The sequence below is a fragment of the Chiloscyllium punctatum genome, chromosome 13 (genome assembly GCF_047496795.1).
Source record: "Chiloscyllium punctatum isolate Juve2018m chromosome 13, sChiPun1.3, whole genome shotgun sequence".
Lineage (NCBI taxonomy): Eukaryota > Metazoa > Chordata > Chondrichthyes > Orectolobiformes > Hemiscylliidae > Chiloscyllium > Chiloscyllium punctatum.
The window spans coordinates 31,412,610-31,431,033 of record NC_092751.1 but is presented as its reverse complement, the minus strand read 5'-3'; the positions used below and the strand labels follow the sequence as shown (position 1 = coordinate 31,431,033).

Here is an 18,424-nt window from a genome sequence, read left to right as displayed (position 1 = left end):
CCCTTAGACAGTAGCTCCACAAAACATTCACATCCTCAACATTTCAGGATGCAGACCAGCTCCCCCATCAGATTGTGTTCAAACCCCTTCAGACTGGAAGGACCCACATTCACCCCTGTCCAAGATTGGAGCCCAGGTCCCCAGAACATGACTTGTCTCTCTGGATTAATTTTAAAATTCCTACAGTGTAGAAGCAAGCCATTCCGTCCATTGGCTCCACACTGACTGTCTGAACATCATCCCACCCAGACTCACATCCTCTACTCTATCCCTGTAATGCTGCATTTCCCATGGCATCTTTGGGTGGTGGGAGGAAACTGGATCAACAGGAGGGAACCTACACAGATACAGAGAGAATGTGTAAACTCCGCACAGACAGTCACCGGGAGTTAGAATCAAACCACTGAGGCACCGTGCTGTCCTCTCTCCTTGGATGCCATCTCATCTAACCTTTTACTAAGCAACCTCCCATGTGAAACCTTCTCATCTGTCTCCTTGTCCATCCCTTCAAAAGCTCTATCAACTTGGACACATCATTTCCAAACAAAGCCAAGCTGACCATCCCTAATCAATCCTTGCTTTTACAAATGCATGTAAATTGTCTCTCAGAATGCCCTCCAACAGCTTACCCACCACTGCCATCAGGCTCACAGCTCCATAGTTCAATGGCTGTTCCTTGTAGCCTTACTTCAATAATGGACCATCATTAATCACCCTCCAGTCTTCAGGCACCTCACCCGTTGCCACTGACAAGGCCATCTACATCCTTCTGTAATCTAAGGCTATCATCCTCAGTATTTATCACCCAACCAATCTTCATATCATTCATGAACCCAATGATTAACCCTCCACCATTCAAATCTAAATCTTTTCTATCATCCACGTCAGCAAGACCCCAACAGTGAGACATGAACAGACAGAGATTTCTAATGGGGCCATCACTGTCTGCTTCCTGCCACTCAGCATTCTGCGCCAAATTCCTTGGATCTTGAGTTTTAATATTCACTATCAGTTTCCAATATGGATCCTGATAAAAGCCTTACTGAGCTCCAAGCAGACGACAGGAAAGTATTGCCCTTATTTACACACCTGGTCACCTCCTTAAAAAGTGCAATCCCATTGGTCAGACCCGACCCCTCCTTAACACAACCATTCTGACTGGTCTTCATGAACTCCAGTCTCTTTAAATGCTGATTAATTCTATCTCCCAAAATTGCTTCCAACAGACGTCCCACCCACGGTATTAGCCTGACTGGCCTGTAGCTGCCAGATATATGCCGTGTTCCTTCTTGAATAACAGTACCATATGGTCAGTCCGACGACACCTCTCCTGTGGCCAGAGGGGATTTGAAAATGTTTGCAAGTGTACCTGCTCCTTCCTCCATCACCTCATTCGGTAAACTGAGATACATTTCCACCGTCTTTGGAGATTTATTGGGTTGTAAGAAGGCCAGACCACTCAAAACCATCTCTCTCTATATATATGCTAATTCATTTAATTGTATCACAGAACATCTTCACAATTTCATATCAACCCTGTCCCAATGAGCACTGACAAAACGAATCCATTCACTGCAGCTTCTGGGACCATGCACAAATTCGCACTGTGTTCCACAACCTACTCTTTCTGTCATTATCAATTCACCCTCAATGTCACTGTAAGCTACTTTCAGATTTTTATTTCCTCTCTTAGCACTCCTCTCTCCCAGGCAATTAGCCTGCGATACGATTTGGAGGAGTGTGGATTAGCATTGGGAAGCTCAGAAATAAGGAACACCCGACTCTGCTGAGTGTGGGGCAGTGGGATTCATTTGGGATGAGTACACGGAAGCTGAGGAATAAACCTCAGGCCTGCAGCATGAAAATATCCCTTTGAGCTGGCAGGTCAGTCACACGAAACGAAGACTCCAACACTGGGAAAAGAGGGTGGTAACCAAATGAAGACGGTCTGTTTGAACACAGTCTCTGGAATCTGGACGTGGGAATCATTGCTGAGCAGGGTATGTAGGAAGCAGAGGCAGAAATATACTGAACAATTTCGGATATTCCTCTTAGGCCACAAGACATGGGAGCAGAAATTAGGCCATTCAGCCCATCTGATAGTGTGGCACTCACTCAGTCCTGACTCTCTTACAATGCAAGTATCCCCCAGACTGATGCGCTGACACTGCAGCACCCCCTCAGTCATGATCCTCTGACAGTGCAGCAATCCGTCAGTACTGACTCTCTGACACTGCAGCACTCCCTCAGTACTGACCTTCTGACAATGCAGCACTCCCTCAGTACTGACCCTCTGACAGTGCAGCACTCCCTCAGTACGGACATTCTCACAGTGCAGCAGTGCCCCCAGATTGACCCTCTGACATTGCGGCAATGCCCCATTACTAACCCCCATGATAGCGCAGCACTCCCTCAGTACTGACCCTCTGACAGTACGGGACTCCCTCAAACTGACCCTCTGACAGTGCGGCACTCCCTCAGTACTGACCCTCTGACAGTGCAGCACTCCCTCAGTGCTGACCCTCTGACAGTGCAGCACTCCCTCATGACTGACTCTCCGACAGTGCAGCACTCCCTCAGTACTGACTCTCTGACAGTGCAGCACTCCCTCAGTACTGACCCTCTGACAGTGAGAACTCCCTCAGTACTGACCCTCTGAGAGTGCAGCATTCCCTCAGTACTGACCCTCCGACAGTGCAGCACTCCCTCAGTACTGACCCTCTGACAGTGCAGCATTCCCTCAGTATTGACCCTCTCACACTGCGGCGCTCCATCAGTACTGGCCCTCTGACATTGCAACTCTCCCTCAGTACTGACACTCTGACACTGCAGCATTCACTCAGAAATGACCCTGTGACAGTGCAGCACTCCCTCAGTACTGACCCTCTGACAGTGCAGCGCTCCCTCAGTACTGACACTCTGACAGTGCAGCACTCCCTCAGTACTGACCCTCCGACAGTGCAGCTCTCCCTCAGTACTGACCCTCTGACAGTGCAGCACTCCCTCACTACTGACCCGCCGACAGTGCAGCTCTCCCTCAGTACTGACCATCTTACATTGCATCACTCCCAAAGTACTAACCCTCTGACAGTACTGCACTCCCTAGGTACTGACCCTCTGGCAGTGCCGCACTCCATCAGGACTTCATGATCATTTCAGACATGATAGAGATTGAACCAACAATGTTGACATCACGAACCTGTTAGCTGTGGTTAATGACCGCCCTTTGTAGCAGAGGGATTCAATCCCTCTGTCAGTGCAGCACTCCCTCAGTGTTGACCTTCCGACAGTGCAGCACTCCCTCAGTACTGACCCTCTGACAGTGCAGCACTCCCACAGTACTGACCCTCTGACAGTGCAGCACTCCCTCAGTACTGACCCATTGACAGTGTAGTATTCCCTCAGTACTGACCCATTGACAGTGTAGTACGCCCTCAGCACTGACCCATTGACAATGTAGTACTCCCTCAGCACTGACCCATTGACAATGTAGTACTCCCTCAGTGCTGACCCATTGACAGTGTAGTACTCTCTCAGTACTTACCCATTGACAGTGTAGTACTCCCTCAGTACTGACCCATTGACAGAGTAGCACTCCCTTTGCACTGACCCATTGACAGAGTAGTGCTCCCTCAGCACTGACCCATTGACAGTGTCGTACTCCCTCAGCACTGACCCATTGACAGTGTAGCACTCCCTCAGCACTGACCCATTGACAGTGTAGTACTCCCTCAGTACTGACCCATTGACAGTGTAGTACTCCCTCAGTACTGACCCATTGACAGTGTAGCACTCCCTCAGTACTGACTCATTGACAGTGTAGTACTCTCTCAGTACTGACCCTCTGTCTCGGTCCTGCACCTCTGACAGTCCAGCAGTGCCTCAGGGTACTGTCTATCTGACAGTGTAGCACTCTCTCTGTACTAACCCTCTGACAGTGCAGCACACCCTCAGTACTGACCCTCAGACAATGCTGCACTCCCTCCACACTGACCCTCTGACAGTGTTTCACTCCCTCAATACTGACCAGCTGACAGTGCAGCACTCCCTCAGTACTGACCCTCTGACAGTGCAGCACTACCTCAGTACTGACTCTCTGACAATGCTGCACTCCCTCCACACTGACCCTCTGACAATGCAGCACTCCCTCCACACTGACCCTCTGACAATGCTGCACTCCCTCCATACTGACCCTCTGACAATGCTGCACTCCCTCCACACTGCCCTTTCGACAATGCTGCATTCCCTCCACACTGATCCTGTGACAATGCTGCACTCCCTCCACACTGAGCCTCTGATAATGCTACACTCCCTCCACACTGATCCTCTGACAATGCTACACCCCCTCCATACTGATCCTCTGACAATTCTGCACTCCCTCCACACTGATCCTCTGACAATGCTGCACCCCCTCCATACTGATCCTCTGACAACGCTGCACTACCTCCACACTGACCCTCTGACAATGCTGCACTCCCTCCACTCTGATCCTCTGACAATGCTGCACTCCCTCCACACTGACCCTCTGACAATGCTGCACTCCCTCCACACTGACCCTCTGACAATGCTGCACTCCCTCCACACTGATCCTCTGACAATGCTGCACTCCCTCCACACTGATCCTCTGACAATGCTGCACTCCCTCCACACTGACCCTCTGACAATGCTGCATCCTCTCCACACTGACCCTCTGACAATGCTGCACTCCCTCCACACTGATCCTCTGACAATGCTGCACTCCCTCCACACTGACCCTCTGACAATGCTGCACCCCCTCCACACTGACCCTCTGACAATGCTGGACCCCCTCCACACTGATCCTCTGACAATGCTGCACTCACTCCACACTGATCCTCTGACAATGCTGCACTCCCTCCACACTGATCCTCTGACAATGCTGCACTCCCTCCACACTGACCCTCTGACAATGCTGCACCCCCTCCACACTGACCCTCTGACAATGCTGCACGCCCTCCACACTGATCCTCTGACAATGCTGCACTCCCTCCACACTGATCCTCTGACAATGCTGCACCCCCTCCACACTGACCCTCTGACAGTGCTGCACTCCCTCCACACTGACCCTCTGACAATGCTGCACTACCTCCACACTGATCCTCTGACAATGCTGCACTCCCTCCACACTGACCCTCTGACAATGGTGCACCCCATCCACACTGACCCTCTGACAATGCTGCACTCCCTCCACACTGATCCTCTGACAATGCTGCACTCCCCCCACACTGAGGCTCTGACAATGCTGCACTCCCCCCACACTGTCCCTCTGACAATGCTGCACTCCCTCCACACTGACCCTCTGACAATGCTGCACTCCCCGCACACTGACCCTCTGACAATGCTGCACTCCCTCCACACTGACCCTCTGACAATGCTGCACTCCCTCCACATTGACCCTCTGACAATGCTGCACTCCCTCCATACTGATCCTCTGACAATGCTGAACTCCCTCCGTACTGACCCTCTGACAATTCTGCACTCCCTCCGTCCTGACTCTCTGACAATGCTGCACTCCCTCCACACTGATCCTCTGACAATGCTTCACTCCCTCCACACTGATCCTCTGACAATGCTGCACTCCCTCCACACTGACCCTCTGACAATGCTGTACTCCCTCCATACTGACCCTCTGACAATTCTGCATTCCCTCCGTCCTGACTCTCTGACAATGCTGCACCCCCTCCATACTGACCTTCTGACAATGCTGCACTCCCTCCACACTGATCCTCTGACAATGCTTCACTCCCTCCACACTGATCCTCTGACAATGCTGCACTCCCTCCACACTGACCCTCTGACAGTGCAGCACTCCCTCAGTACTGACCCATTGACAGTGTAGCACTCCCTCAGTACTAACCCTCTGGGTCGGTCCTGTACCTCTGACAGTCCAGCAGTGCCTCAATACTGACCAGCTGACAGTGTAGCACTCTCTCTGTACTGACCATCTGACAGTGTAGCACTCTCTCTGTACTGACCCTGTGACAGTGTAGCACTCCCTCAGTAAGGGCCCTCTGACAATGCAGCACTCCCTCAGTACTGACCCTCTGACAGTGCAGCACTCCCTCAGTACTGACCCTCTGGCAGTGCAGCACTCTCTCAGTACTGATCCTCTGATAGTGATGCACTCCCTCAGTACTGACTCTCTGACAGTGTGGAAGTGGCCCTATACTGACCCTCCGACAGTGTGGCCCAGTCTCAGGCCAAAACCTCTGACAATACTGCACTCCATCATAACTGATTCTCTGACAGAACAGCACTGTATCAGATCTGACACTCTGACAGTACAGCACTCCCTCAGTACTGACTCATTGACAGTGTAGCACTCCCTCAGCACTGACCTATTGACAGTGTAGCACTCCCTCAGTACTGACCCATTGACAGTGTAGTACTCCCTCAGCACTGACCCATTGACAGTGTAGTACTCCCTCAGTACTGACCCATTGATAGTGTAGCACTCCCTCAGTACTAACCCTCTGGCTCGGTCCTGTACCTCTGACAGTCCAACAGTGCCTCAATACTGTCCAGCTGACAGTGTAGCACTCTCTCTGTACTGACCATCTGACAGTGTAGCACTCTCTCTGTACTGACCATCTGACAGTGTAGCACTCTCTCTGTACTGACCATCTGACAGTTTGGCGCTCTCTCTGTACTGACCCTCTGACAGTATGGTGCTCCCTCAGTACTGACACTCTGTCATTTTCAACCCACCCTTAGCTTCTTCATTACGCTGCATTTGAACAGAGGGAAAGAAACAGAGTTAGTGACCATCCACCGTCACCCTGTTATAAAACTTATTTTCAAATGTGGCTTGTATGTGATTCCCACACCCTCTAATAGTTGCCTGGAAGGTGGGGATGAGCTGTACTCTCCTGCTGCAGTCCTTGGGTGACCCACAGTGATGTTCGGAGGGAGCTCCAGGTGTTTGACCTGAACCATGTAAAGAGCTCTCTTACTGGAGTGCCCTTTTTAAAGTTGGGAAGTTATTGTAGACCAGGAGGACCCGAGAGCTGCTGTCTTGTCAGAGAGAGAGGCCTGGTGGGTTACACACATCAGGTGAGGGGAGAGATTGAGAAGCTGGGGCCTTCATGGTCATTTCAGACATGATAGAGATCGAACCAACAATGTTGGCATCACGAACCTGTTAGCGATGGTAACTGACCCCCCTTTGTAGCCGAGGGATTCAATCCCTTTAATAGAGCAAGCTGGAGAATTCAACACTAAAATCAATATGTACGGACGCACTAGAGACCTGAAACATCAATACAGAGATTGCTGAAGAATCTCAGCATGTCCGCCGGCATTTCTGAAGGGAGAGGGAGAAATAGACAGAGAGAGAGTTCATCTTTCGATCCAGTGATTTCTGCGGGAAAGTTCCTTCAGAACAGACCGTTTTGAGGAAGAATCACTTGGAATGTGAATTGTTCCTCTCTCTTCACTGTTGCTACCTGCTGAATTGTGCTGAATTTCCCCACCATCTGTTGACTTGAGAACTTGATAAGGTAAAAACAATGACTGCAGATGCTGAAAATCAAATACTGGATTAGTGGTGCTGGAAGAGCACAGCAGTTCAGGCAGCATCCAAAGAGCAACGAAATCAACGTTTCGGGCAAAAGCCCTTCATCAGGAATAAAGGCAGTGAGCCTGAAGCATGGAGAGATAAGCTAGAGGAGGGTGGGGGTGGGGAGAGAGTAGCATAGAGCACAATGGGTGAGTGGGGGAGGAGATGAAGGTGATAGGTCAAGGAGGAGAGGGTGGAGTGGATAGGTGGAAAAGAAGATAGGCAGGTCGGACAAGTCAAGGAGACAGTAACTGAGAAGAGCTTCAGAGCAGAGGAAATGACCTGGGAGTTGCAGTGGGAGAGGGACTCCCTGAGATTCTTGTAGAGAGAGGAGGAAAACTTCTTCAAGGCAGGCATCCTTGCAAGAGGATTTGCAGTAGGGTTAAAATCAACAAGGTAAAAACAATGACTGCAGTTGCTGAAAATCAAATACTGGATTAGTTGATCCAAGTGTCACTGAGTAATTCAGACTGTGTTCAATGCCCTGAGGCTGCTTCTGCTGAAAGTTGACAAACAGGTTTAAGGCTGTGTAAGGTATTGTATTCCGAGGGCGGGCTACATGGGAGAACAGATACAGAACAAAGGCACACGGAAATGTTAGGTCTGAGCTGTTCCTTCTGAACTAACATCACAAAGTTACATTGATCAGGATCTTTGTGAAGTGCCTTTCTCAAGTGACCCTTCCTCAAAACGGTCTGTTCTGAAGGAACTTTCCCGCAGAAATCATTGGATTGAAAGGTGAACTCTGTCTCTGTCTCTTTCTCCCTCTCCCTTCAGAGATGCTGCAGGACATGCTGAGCTTCTTCAGCAATCTCTGTATTGATGTTTCCGGTCTCTAGCGTGTCCGTACAGATTGATTTTAGTGTTGAATTCTCCAGCTTGCTCTTTTCAAGGGATTGAAGCCCTCTGCTACAAAGGGGGGTCAGTTACCTCAGCTAAAAAGTTCGTGATGCCAACATTGTTGGTTCAATCTCTATCATGTCTGAAATGACCATGAAGGCCCCAGCTTCTCAACCTCGCCCCTCACCTGAGGTGTGTAACCCACCAGGCCTTTCTCTGACAAGACAGCAGCTCTCGGGTCCTCCTGGTCTATAATAACTTCCCAACTTTAAAAAGGGCACTCCAGTAAGAGAGCTCTTTACATGGTTCAGGTCAAACTCCTGGAGCTCCCTCCGTAACATCACTGTGGGACACCCAAGGACTGTAGCAGGAGAGTACAGCTCACCCCCACCTTCCAGGCAACTATTAGAGGGGGTGGGAATCACATACAAGCCACATTTGAAAATAAGTTTTATAACAGGGTGATGGTGGATGGTCACTAACTCTGTTTCTTTACCTCTGTCCAAATCAGCGTAATGAAGAAGCAAAGGGTCAGTTGAAAATGACAATGATATCCTTTCGTAGGTTGGTGTTTATTAGAGTTTGTATCAACAGTATGAATGTTTGAGCACTTATTCAAGGGCATGCAGGTAGCTGCCAGAGGAAGTGTTGGGGGCTGGTATAATTGCGACATTTAAAAGGCATCAGGATGAGTATGTGAATAGGAAGGGTTTAGAGGGATATCAGCCAAGTGCTAGCAAATGGAATGAAATGAGATGAGAATATCTGGTTGGTATGGACGAGTTGGACAAGAGCGTCCATTTCCAAGCTGTGCATCTCTGTGACCCTGTGCTTCTGAATAGTCTATTGCAGAGAGTTTCATCTCAGTGACTCTGTGCCTCTGAATAGTCTATTGCAGAGAGTTTCAGAGAGGGTTTGGTTTGTGTGTCTCTCTCATGCTTCCTGAGAATCTGCAAACCCTATGTCTCCAAATTTCCACAAGACTCTATGAAATAGAAAAAAAGTGGGTCAGTGCTGAGGGAGTGCTGCACTGTCGGAAGGTCAACACTGAGGGAGTGCTGCACTGTCAGAGGGTCAGTACTGAGGGAGTGCTGCACTGTCGGAAGGTCAACACTGAGGGAGTGCTGCACTGTCAGACGGTCAGAACTGAGGGAGTGCTGCACTGTCAGAGGGTCAGTACTGAGGGAGTGCTGCACTGTCGGAAGGTCAACACTGAAGGAGTGCTGCACTGTCAGACGGTCAGTACTGAGGGAGTGCTGCACTGTCGGAAGGTCAACACTGAGGGAGTGCTGCACTGTCGGAAGGTCAGTACTGAGGGAGTGCTGCACTGTCAGAGGGTCAGTACTGAGGCAGTGCTGCACTGTCAGAGGGTCAGTACTGAGGGAGTGCTGCACTGTCGGAAGGTCAACACTGAGGGAGTGCTGCACTGTCGGAAGGTCAGTACTGATGGAGTGCTGCACTGTCAGAGGGTCAGTACTGAGGGAGTGCTGCACTGTCGGAAGGTCAGTACTGAGGGAGTGCTGCACTGTCAGAGGATCAGTACTGAGGGAGTGCTGCACTGTCGGAAGGTCAGTACTGAGGGAGTGCTGCACTGTCAGAGGGTCAGTACTGAGGGAGTGCTGCACTGTCAGAGGGTCAGTACTGAGGGAGTGCTGCACTGTCGGAAGGTCAACACTTAGGGAATGCTGCACTGACAGAGGGATTGAATCCCTCTGCTACAAAGGGGGGTCATTAACCTCAGCTAACAGTTTCGTGATGCCAACATTGTTGGCTCAATCTCTATCATGTCTGAAATTACCATGAAGCCCTGAGGGAGTGCTGCACTGCCTGAGCGTCAGTACCTAGGGACTGCTGTACTGTCAGAGGGTTAGTACTGTGGGAGTGATGCACTGCAAGATGGTCAGTACTGAGGGAGAGCTTCACTGTCAGAGGGTCAGTAATGAGGGAGTGCTGTACTGTCAGAGGGTTAGTACTGTGGGAGTGTTGCACTGTAAGATGGTCAGTACTGAGGGAGTGCTGCAATGTCAGAGGGTCAGTAGTGATGGAGCGCCGCACTGTCAGAGGGTCAGTACTTATGGATCGCCGCACTGTGAGAGGGTCAGTACTGAGGGAGTGCTGCACTGTCAGAGGGTCAGTACTGAGGGAGTGCTGCAGTGTCAGAGGGTCAGTACTGAGGGAGCGCTGCACTGTCAGATGGTCAGTCCTGAGGGAGTGCTGCACTGTCAGAGGGTCAGTACTGAGGGAGTGCTGCACTGTCGGAAGGTCAACACTGAGGGAGTGCTGCACTGACAGAGGGTTAGTACTGAGGGAGTGCTGCACTGTCAGAGGGTCAGTACTGAGGGAGTGCTGCACTGTCAGAGGGTCAGTACTGAGGGAGTGTCGCACTGTCAGAGGGTCAGTACTGATGGAGCGGTGCATTCTCAGAGGGTTAGTACTGATGGAGCACTACACTGTAAGAATGTCAGAACTAAAGGCGCGCTGCACTGCCAAAGAGCTGCACTGTCAGAGGGTCAGTACTGAGGGTGTACCACACAGTCACATGGTCAGTATGGGGGCAGAGCCACACAGTCAGATGGTCTGTACTGAGGGAGTTCTGCACTGTGTGAGCGTCAGGAATGAGGGAGTGCTGCAATGTCAGAGGGTGAGTACTGAGGGATCACCGCACTATCGGACAGTCAGTAGTGAGGGACTGCTGCATTACCAGAGGGCCATTTCTGAGGAGTACTACACTGTCAAAGGGTCAGTACTGAGGGAGCACCACACTGTCAGCGGTTCAATCCAGAGGGAATGCCGCACTGTCTGAAGCTCTGTACTCTGAGATCACTGCAACATCAGAGGGTCAGCACTGAACGAGCACTACACTGTCAGAGGGTCAGAACTGAGGGAGCATGCACTATCAAAAGGTCAGTACTGAGGGAGCGCTATACAGTGAGAGTGTCAGTTCTGAGTGAGTGCTATTTCAGAGGGTCAGTACAGAGAGAATGCTTCCCTGTCAGTACTGAGGGAGTGCTGCACAGTCAGATGGTCAGTACCGAGAGAGTGCTGCACTGTCAGAGAGTCAGTACTGAGTGAGCACCACACTGTCAGAGGGTCAGTCCAGACGGCAAGCCTCACTAGCAGAGGATCTGCACTGAGAGAGCACTGCATCGTCAGAGGGTCAGTACTGAGGGAGTGCCTCATTGCCAGAGTGTCAGTACTGAGGGAGTGCTGCACTGTCAGAGGGTCAGTACAGAGAGAGTGCTACACTGTCAGATAGACAGTTCCCTGAGGCACTGCTGGACTGTCAGAGGTGCAGGACCGAGGCAGAGGGTCAGTACTGAGAGAGTACTACACTGTCAATGAGTCAGTACTGAGGCAGTGCTGTACTGTCAGAGGGTCAGTTATGATGGAGTGCAGTACTGTCAGAGGTTTTGGCCTGAGATTGGGCCACACTGTCAGAGGGTCAGTATAGGGCAACTTCCACACTGTCAGAGGGTCAGTACTGAGGGAGTGCTACACTGTCAGAGGGACAGTACTGAGGGAGTGCTGCACTGTCAGATAGACAGTACTGAGGCACTGCTGGACTGTCAGAGGTGCACGACCAAGGCAATGGGTCAGTACTGAGGGAGTGCTACCCTGTCAATGAGTCAGTACTGAGGCAGTGCTGAACTGTCAGAGAGTCAGTCATGATGGAGTGCAGTACTGTAGGAGGTTTTGTCCTGAGATTGGGCCACACTGTCAGAGGGTCAGTATAGGGCCACTTCCACACTGTAAATGGGTCAGTACTGACGGAGTGCATCACTATCAGAGGATCAGTGAGGAGGGAGTGCAGCATTGTCAGAGGGTCAGTGTGGAGGGAGGGCAGCATTTTCAGAGGATCAGTGTGGAGGGAGTGCAGAATAGTCAGTGGGTCAGTGTGGAGGGAGTGCAGCATTATCAGAGGATCAGTGTGGAGGGAGTGCAGCATTGTCAGGGGATCAGTGTGGAGTGAGTGCAGCATTGTCAGGGGATCAGTGTGTAGTGAGTGCAGCATTGTCAGGGGATCAGTGTGGAGTGAGTGCAGCATTATCAGAGGATCAGTGTCGAGGGAGTACAGCATTGTCAGTGGGTCAGTGTGGAGGGAGTGCCGCATTGTCAGAGGATCAGTGTGGAGGGAGTGCAGCATTGTCAGAGGGTCAGTATGGAAGGAGTGCAGCATTGTCAGAGGATCAGTGTGGAGGGAGTGCAGCATTATCAGAGGGTCAGTGTGGAGGGAGTGCAGCGTTGTCAGAGGATCAGTGTGGAGGGAGTGCAGCACTGTCAGAGGGTCAGTGTGGAGGGAGTGCAGCATTGTCAGAGGATCAGTGTGGAGTAAATGCAGCATTATCAGAGGATCAGTGTGGAGGGGGTGCAGCATTATCAGAGGGTCAGTGTGGAGGGAGTGCAGCGTTGTCAGAGGATCAGTGTGGAGGGAGTACAGCATTGTCAGTGGGGCAGTGTGGAGGGAGTGCAGCATTGTCAGAGGCTCAGTGTGGAGGGAGTGCAGCATTGTCAGAGGATCAGTATGGAGGGGGTGCAGCATTGTCAGAGGATCAGTGTGGAGGGAGTGCAGCATTGTCAGAGGATCAGTGTGGAGGAGGAGCAGCATTGTCAGAGGATCAGTGTGGAGGGAGTGCATCATTGTCAGAGAGTCAGTGTGGGGGGAGTGCAGCAGAGTCAGAGGGTCAGTGTGGAGCGAGTGCAGCAATATCAGAGGGTCAGTGTGGAGGGAGTGCATCATTGTTAGAGAGTCAGTGTGGGGGGAGTGCAGCAGAGTCAGAGGGTCAGTGTGGAACGAGTGCAGCATTGTCAGAGTGTCAGTGTGGAGGGAGTGCAGCATTGTCAGAGGATCAGTGTGGAGGGAGTGCTGCATTGTCAGAGGATCAGTGTGGAGGAGGTGCAGCATTGTCAGAAGATCAGTGTGGAGAGAGTGCAGCATTGTCAGAGGGTCAGTGTGGAGGGAGTGCAGCATTGTCAGAGGGTCAGTGTGGAGGGAGTGCAGCATTGTCAGAGGATCAGTGTGGAGGGGGTGCAGCATTATCAGAGGATCAGTGTGGAGGGAGTGCAGCATTGTCAGAGGATCAGTGTGGAGGGAGTGCAGCATTGTCAGAGGGTCAGTGTGGAGGGTGTGCAGCATTGTCATAGGATCAGTGTGGAGGGAGTGCAGCATTTTCAGAGGGTCAGTGTGGAGGGAGTGCAGCATTGTCAGAGGATCAGTGTGGAGGGGGTGCAGCATTATCAGAGGATCAGTGTGGAGGGAGTGCAGCATTGTCAGAGGGTCAGTGTGGAGGGAGTGCAGCATTGTCAGAGGATCAGTGTGGAGGGGGTGCAGCATTATCAGAGGATCAGTGTGGAGGGAGTGCAGCATTGTCAGAGGATCAGTGTGGAGGGAGTGCATCATTGTCAGAGAGTCAGTGTGGGGGGAGTGCAGCAGAGTCAGAGGGTCAGTGTGGAGCGAGTGCAGCAATATCAGAGGGTCAGTGTGGAGGGAGTGCATCATTGTTAGAGAGTCAGTGTGGGGGGAGTGCAGCAGAGTCAGAGGGTCAGTGTGGAACGAGTGCAGCATTGTCAGAGTGTCAGTGTGGAGGGAGTGCAGCATTGTCAGAGGATCAGTGTGGAGGGAGTGCTGCATTGTCAGAGGATCAGTGTGGAGGAGGTGCAGCATTGTCAGAAGATCAGTGTGGAGAGAGTGCAGCATTGTCAGAGGGTCAGTGTGGAGGGAGTGCAGCATTGTCAGAGGGTCAGTGTGGAGGGAGTGCAGCATTGTCATAGGATCAGTGTGGAGGGAGTGCAGCATTTTCAGACGATCAGTGTGGAGGGAGTGCAGCATTGTCAGAGTGTCAGTGTGGAGGGAGTGCAGGATTGTCATAGGATCAGTGTGGAGGGGGTGCAGCATTGTCAGAGGGTCAGTGTGGAGGGAGTGCAGCATTGTCAGAGGGTCAGTGTGGAGGGAGTGCAGCGTTGTCAGAGGGTCAGTGTGGAGGGGGTACAGCATTGTCATTTAGTCAGTGTGGAGGAAGTGCAGCATTGTTAGAGGATCAGTGTGGAGGGAGTGCAGCACTGTCAGAGGGTCAGTGTGGAGGGAGTGCAGCATTGTCAGAGGATCAGTGTGGAGGGGGTGCAGCATTGTCAGAGTATCAGTGTGGAGGGAGTGCAGCATTGTCAGAGGATCAGTGTGGAGGGGGTGCAGCATTGTCAGAGTATCAGTGTGGAGGGAGTGCAGCATTGTTCGAGGATCAGTGTGGAAGGAGTGCAGCACTGTCAGAGGATCAGTGTGGAGGAAGTACAGCATTGTCAGAGGGTCAGTGTGGAGGGAGTGCAGCGTTGTCAGAGGGTCAGTGTGGAGGGGGTACAGCATTGTCATTTAGTCAGTGTGGAGGAAGTGCAGCATTGTTAGAGGATCAGTGTGGAGGGAGTGCAGCACTGTCAGAGGGTCAGTGTGGAGGGAGTGCAGCATTGTCAGAGGATCAGTGTGGAGGGGGTGCAGCATTGTCAGAGTATCAGTGTGGAGGGAGTGCAGCATTGTCAGAGGATCAGTGTGGAGGGGGTGCAGCATTGTCAGAGTATCAGTGTGGAGGGAGTGCAGCATTGTTCGAGGATCAGTGTGGAAGGAGTGCAGCACTGTCAGAGGATCAGTGTGGAGGAAGTACAGCATTGTTAGAGGATCAGTGTGGAGGGAGTGCAGCACTGTCAGAGGGTCAGTGTGGAGGGAGTGCAGCATTGTCAGAGGATCAGTGTGGAGGGAGTGCTGCATTGTCAGAGGATCAGTGTGGAGGGAGTGCAGCATTGTTCGAGGATCAGTGTGGACCGAGTGCAGCATTGTTCGAGGATCAGTGTGTAGGGAGTGCAGCTTTGTCAGAGGATCAGTGTGTAGGGAGTGCAGCATTGTCAGTGAGTCAGGACGCAGGGATTGCTGTGCAGTGAGAGAGTCAGTAATGATGAAGTGCACACTCTCTAACGGTCATTACTAATGGATGGCCATGCTGTCAGAGTGTCGCACTGTGACGGGGTTACTACTGAGGGAGCGCTGCACTGTGAAAGGGTTAGAACTGAGGGAGCACCGCACTCTGAAGGGATTAGTACTGAGGACCACCGCGATGTGATGGGGTCAGTATTGAGGGAGCACCACACTCTGAGGGGATTAGTACTGAGGGATCACCGCGCTGTGAGGGGTTCAGTACTGAGGGATCACCGCGCTGTGAGGGGGTTAGTACTGAGCAATCACCGCGATGTGAGGGGGTCAGTAGTGAGGGATCACAGCGCTGTGAGGGGGTCAGTACTGAGGGATCACCACACTCTGAGATAATTAGTACTGAGGGATCACCGCGTTGTGAGGGAGTCAGTACTGAGGGAGCTCCACACTCTGAGGAGATTAGTACTGAGGGATCACCGCGCTGTGAGGGGGTCAGTACTGAGGGAGCACCACACTCTGAGGGGATCAGTACTGAGGGATCACCGCGCTGTGAGGGGGTCAGTACTGAGGGAGCACCACACTCTGAGGGGATTAGTACTGAGGGATCACCGCGACGTGAGGGGGTCAGTACTGCGGGATCACCGTGCTGTGAGGGGGTCAGTACTGAGGGATCATCACACTCTGAGGGGATCAGTACTGAGGGATCACCGCGATGTGAGGGGGTCAGTACTGAGGGAGCACCACACTCTGAGGGGATTAGTACTGAGGGATCACCGCGATGTGAGGGGGTCAGTACTGCGGGATCACCGTGCTGTGAGGGGGTCAGTACTGAGGGATCATCACACTCTGAGGGGATCAGTACTGAGGGATCACCGCGATGTGAGGGGGTCAGTACTGAGGGATCACCGCGATGTGAGGGGTTCAGTACTGAGGGATCACCGCGCTGTGAGGGGGTCATTACTGAGGGATCATCACACTCTGAGGGGATTAGTACTGAGGGATCACCGCGCTGTGAGGGGGTCAGTACTAAGGGATCATCACACTCTGAGGGGATTATTACTGGGGGACCACCGCATTGTGAGGGGTTCAGTACTAAGGGACCACCGCGATGTGAGGGGGTCAGTACTGAGGGAGCTCCACACTCTGAGGGGATTAGTACTGAGGGATCACCGCGCTGTGAGGGGGTCAGTACTGAGGGAGCTCCACACTCTGAGGGGATTAGTACTGAAGGATCACCGCGCTGTGAGGGGGTTAGTACTGAGGGATCACCGCGCTGTGAGGGGGTCAGTACTGAGGGAGCTCCACACTCTGAGGGGATTAGTACTGAGGGATCACCGCGCTGTGAGGGGGTCAGTACTGAGGGAGCACCGCGCTGTCAGAGGGTCAGTACTGAGGGAGTGCTGCACTGTCAGAGGGTCAGTACTGAGGGAGTGCTGTACTGTCAGAGGGTCAGTACTGAGGGAGTGCTGCACTGTCAGAGGGTCAGTACTGAGGGAGCACCGCGCTGTCAGAGGGTCAGTACTGAGGGAGTGCTGTACTGTCAGAGGGTCAGTACTGAGGGAGTGCTGCACTGTCAGAGGGTCAGTACTGAGGGAGCCCCGCGCTGTCAGAGGGTCAGTACTGAGGGAGTGCTGCACTGACAGAGGGTCTGTACTGAGGGAGTGCTGCACTGTCAGAGGGTCTGTACTGAGGGAGTGCTGCACTGTCAGAGGGTCAGTACTGAGGGAGTGCTGCACTGTCAGAGGGTCTGTACTGAGGGAGTGCTGCACTGTCAGAGGGTCAGTACTGAGGGAGTGCTGCACTGTCAGAGGGTCTGTACTGAGGGAGTGCTGCACTGTCAGAGGGTCTGTACTGAGGGAGTGCTGCACTGTCAGAGGGTCAACACTGAGGGAGTGCTGGACTGTCAGAGGGTCAGTACTGAGGGAGTGCTGGACTCTCAGAGGGTCAGTTTGAGGGAGGGCTGGACTCTCAGAGGGTCAGCACTGCGGGTGTTCCGTACTGTCGGAGGGTCAGTACTGAGGGAGTGCAGCACTGTCAGAGGGTCATTACTGAGGCAGTGCTGCACTGTCAGAGGGTCAGTACTGAGGGAGTGCTGCACTGTCAGAGGGTCAGTACTGAGGGAGTGCTGCACTGTCAGAGGGTCATTACTGAGGTAGTGTTGCACTGTCAGAGGGTCTGTACTGAGGGAGTGCTGCACTGTCAGAGGGTCAGTACTGAGGGAGTGCTGCACTGTCAGATGGTCAGGACTGAGGGAGTGCTGCACTGTCTGAGGGTCAGTACTGAGGGAGTGCTGCACTGTCAGAGGGTCAGTACTGAGGGAGTGCTGCACTGTCAGAGGGTCAGTACTGAGGGAGTGCTGCACTATCAGAGGGACTGTACTGTGGGAGAGCTGCATTGTTGGAGGGTCAGTACTGAGGGAGCACCGCGCTGTCAGAGGGTCAGTATTGAGGGATTGCTGCACTCTCGGAGAGTCAGTACTGAGCGAGCGCTGCACTGTCAGAGGGTCAGTACTGAGGGAGTGCTGGACTCTCAGAGGGTCAGTTTGAGGGAGGGCTGGACTCTCAGAGGGTCAGCACTGCGGGTGTTCCGTACTGTCGGAAGGTCAGTACTGAGGGAGTGCTGCACTGTCAGACGATACTATTGAGGGAGTGCTGTACTATCAGGGGGTCAGTAATGGGGGATTGCCGCAATGTCAGAGGGTCAATCTGGGGGCAGTGCTGCACTGTGAGAATGTCAGTATTGAGGAAGTGCTGCACTGTCAGAGAGTCAGTACTGAGGGAGTGCCACAGTGTCAGAGGGTCAGTACTGAGGGAGTGCTGCACTGTCAGAGGGTCAGTAATGAGGGATTGCTGCACTGTCAGAGGGTCATTACTGAGGGAGTGCTGCACTGTCAGAGGGTCAGTCTGGGGGATACCTGCATTGTAAGAGAGTCAGGACTGAGTGAGTGCCACACTATCAGATGGGCTGAATGGCCTAATTTCTGCTCCCATGTCTTGTGGTCTACAGGAATATCCGAAATTGTTCAGTATATTTCTGCCTCTGCTTCTTACAGACCCTGCTCAGCAATGATTCCCACGTCCAGATTCTAGAGACTGTTG

The 18,424-nt window shown here is 52.4% G+C and overlaps 1 long non-coding RNA gene across 1 annotated transcript in view; it reads left to right on the top strand.

The window, feature by feature from the left end:
- Positions 1 to 8,155: 8,155 nt before the first annotated feature.
- LOC140484490 (uncharacterized) overlaps positions 8,156 to 18,424 on the top strand; it is a 70,940-nt gene continuing 60,671 nt past the window's right edge. The window contains exon 1 of the long non-coding RNA XR_011962190.1: positions 8,156 to 8,314. This is a non-coding gene — a long non-coding RNA (uncharacterized lncRNA). The remainder of the gene's footprint in view (positions 8,315 to 18,424) is intronic.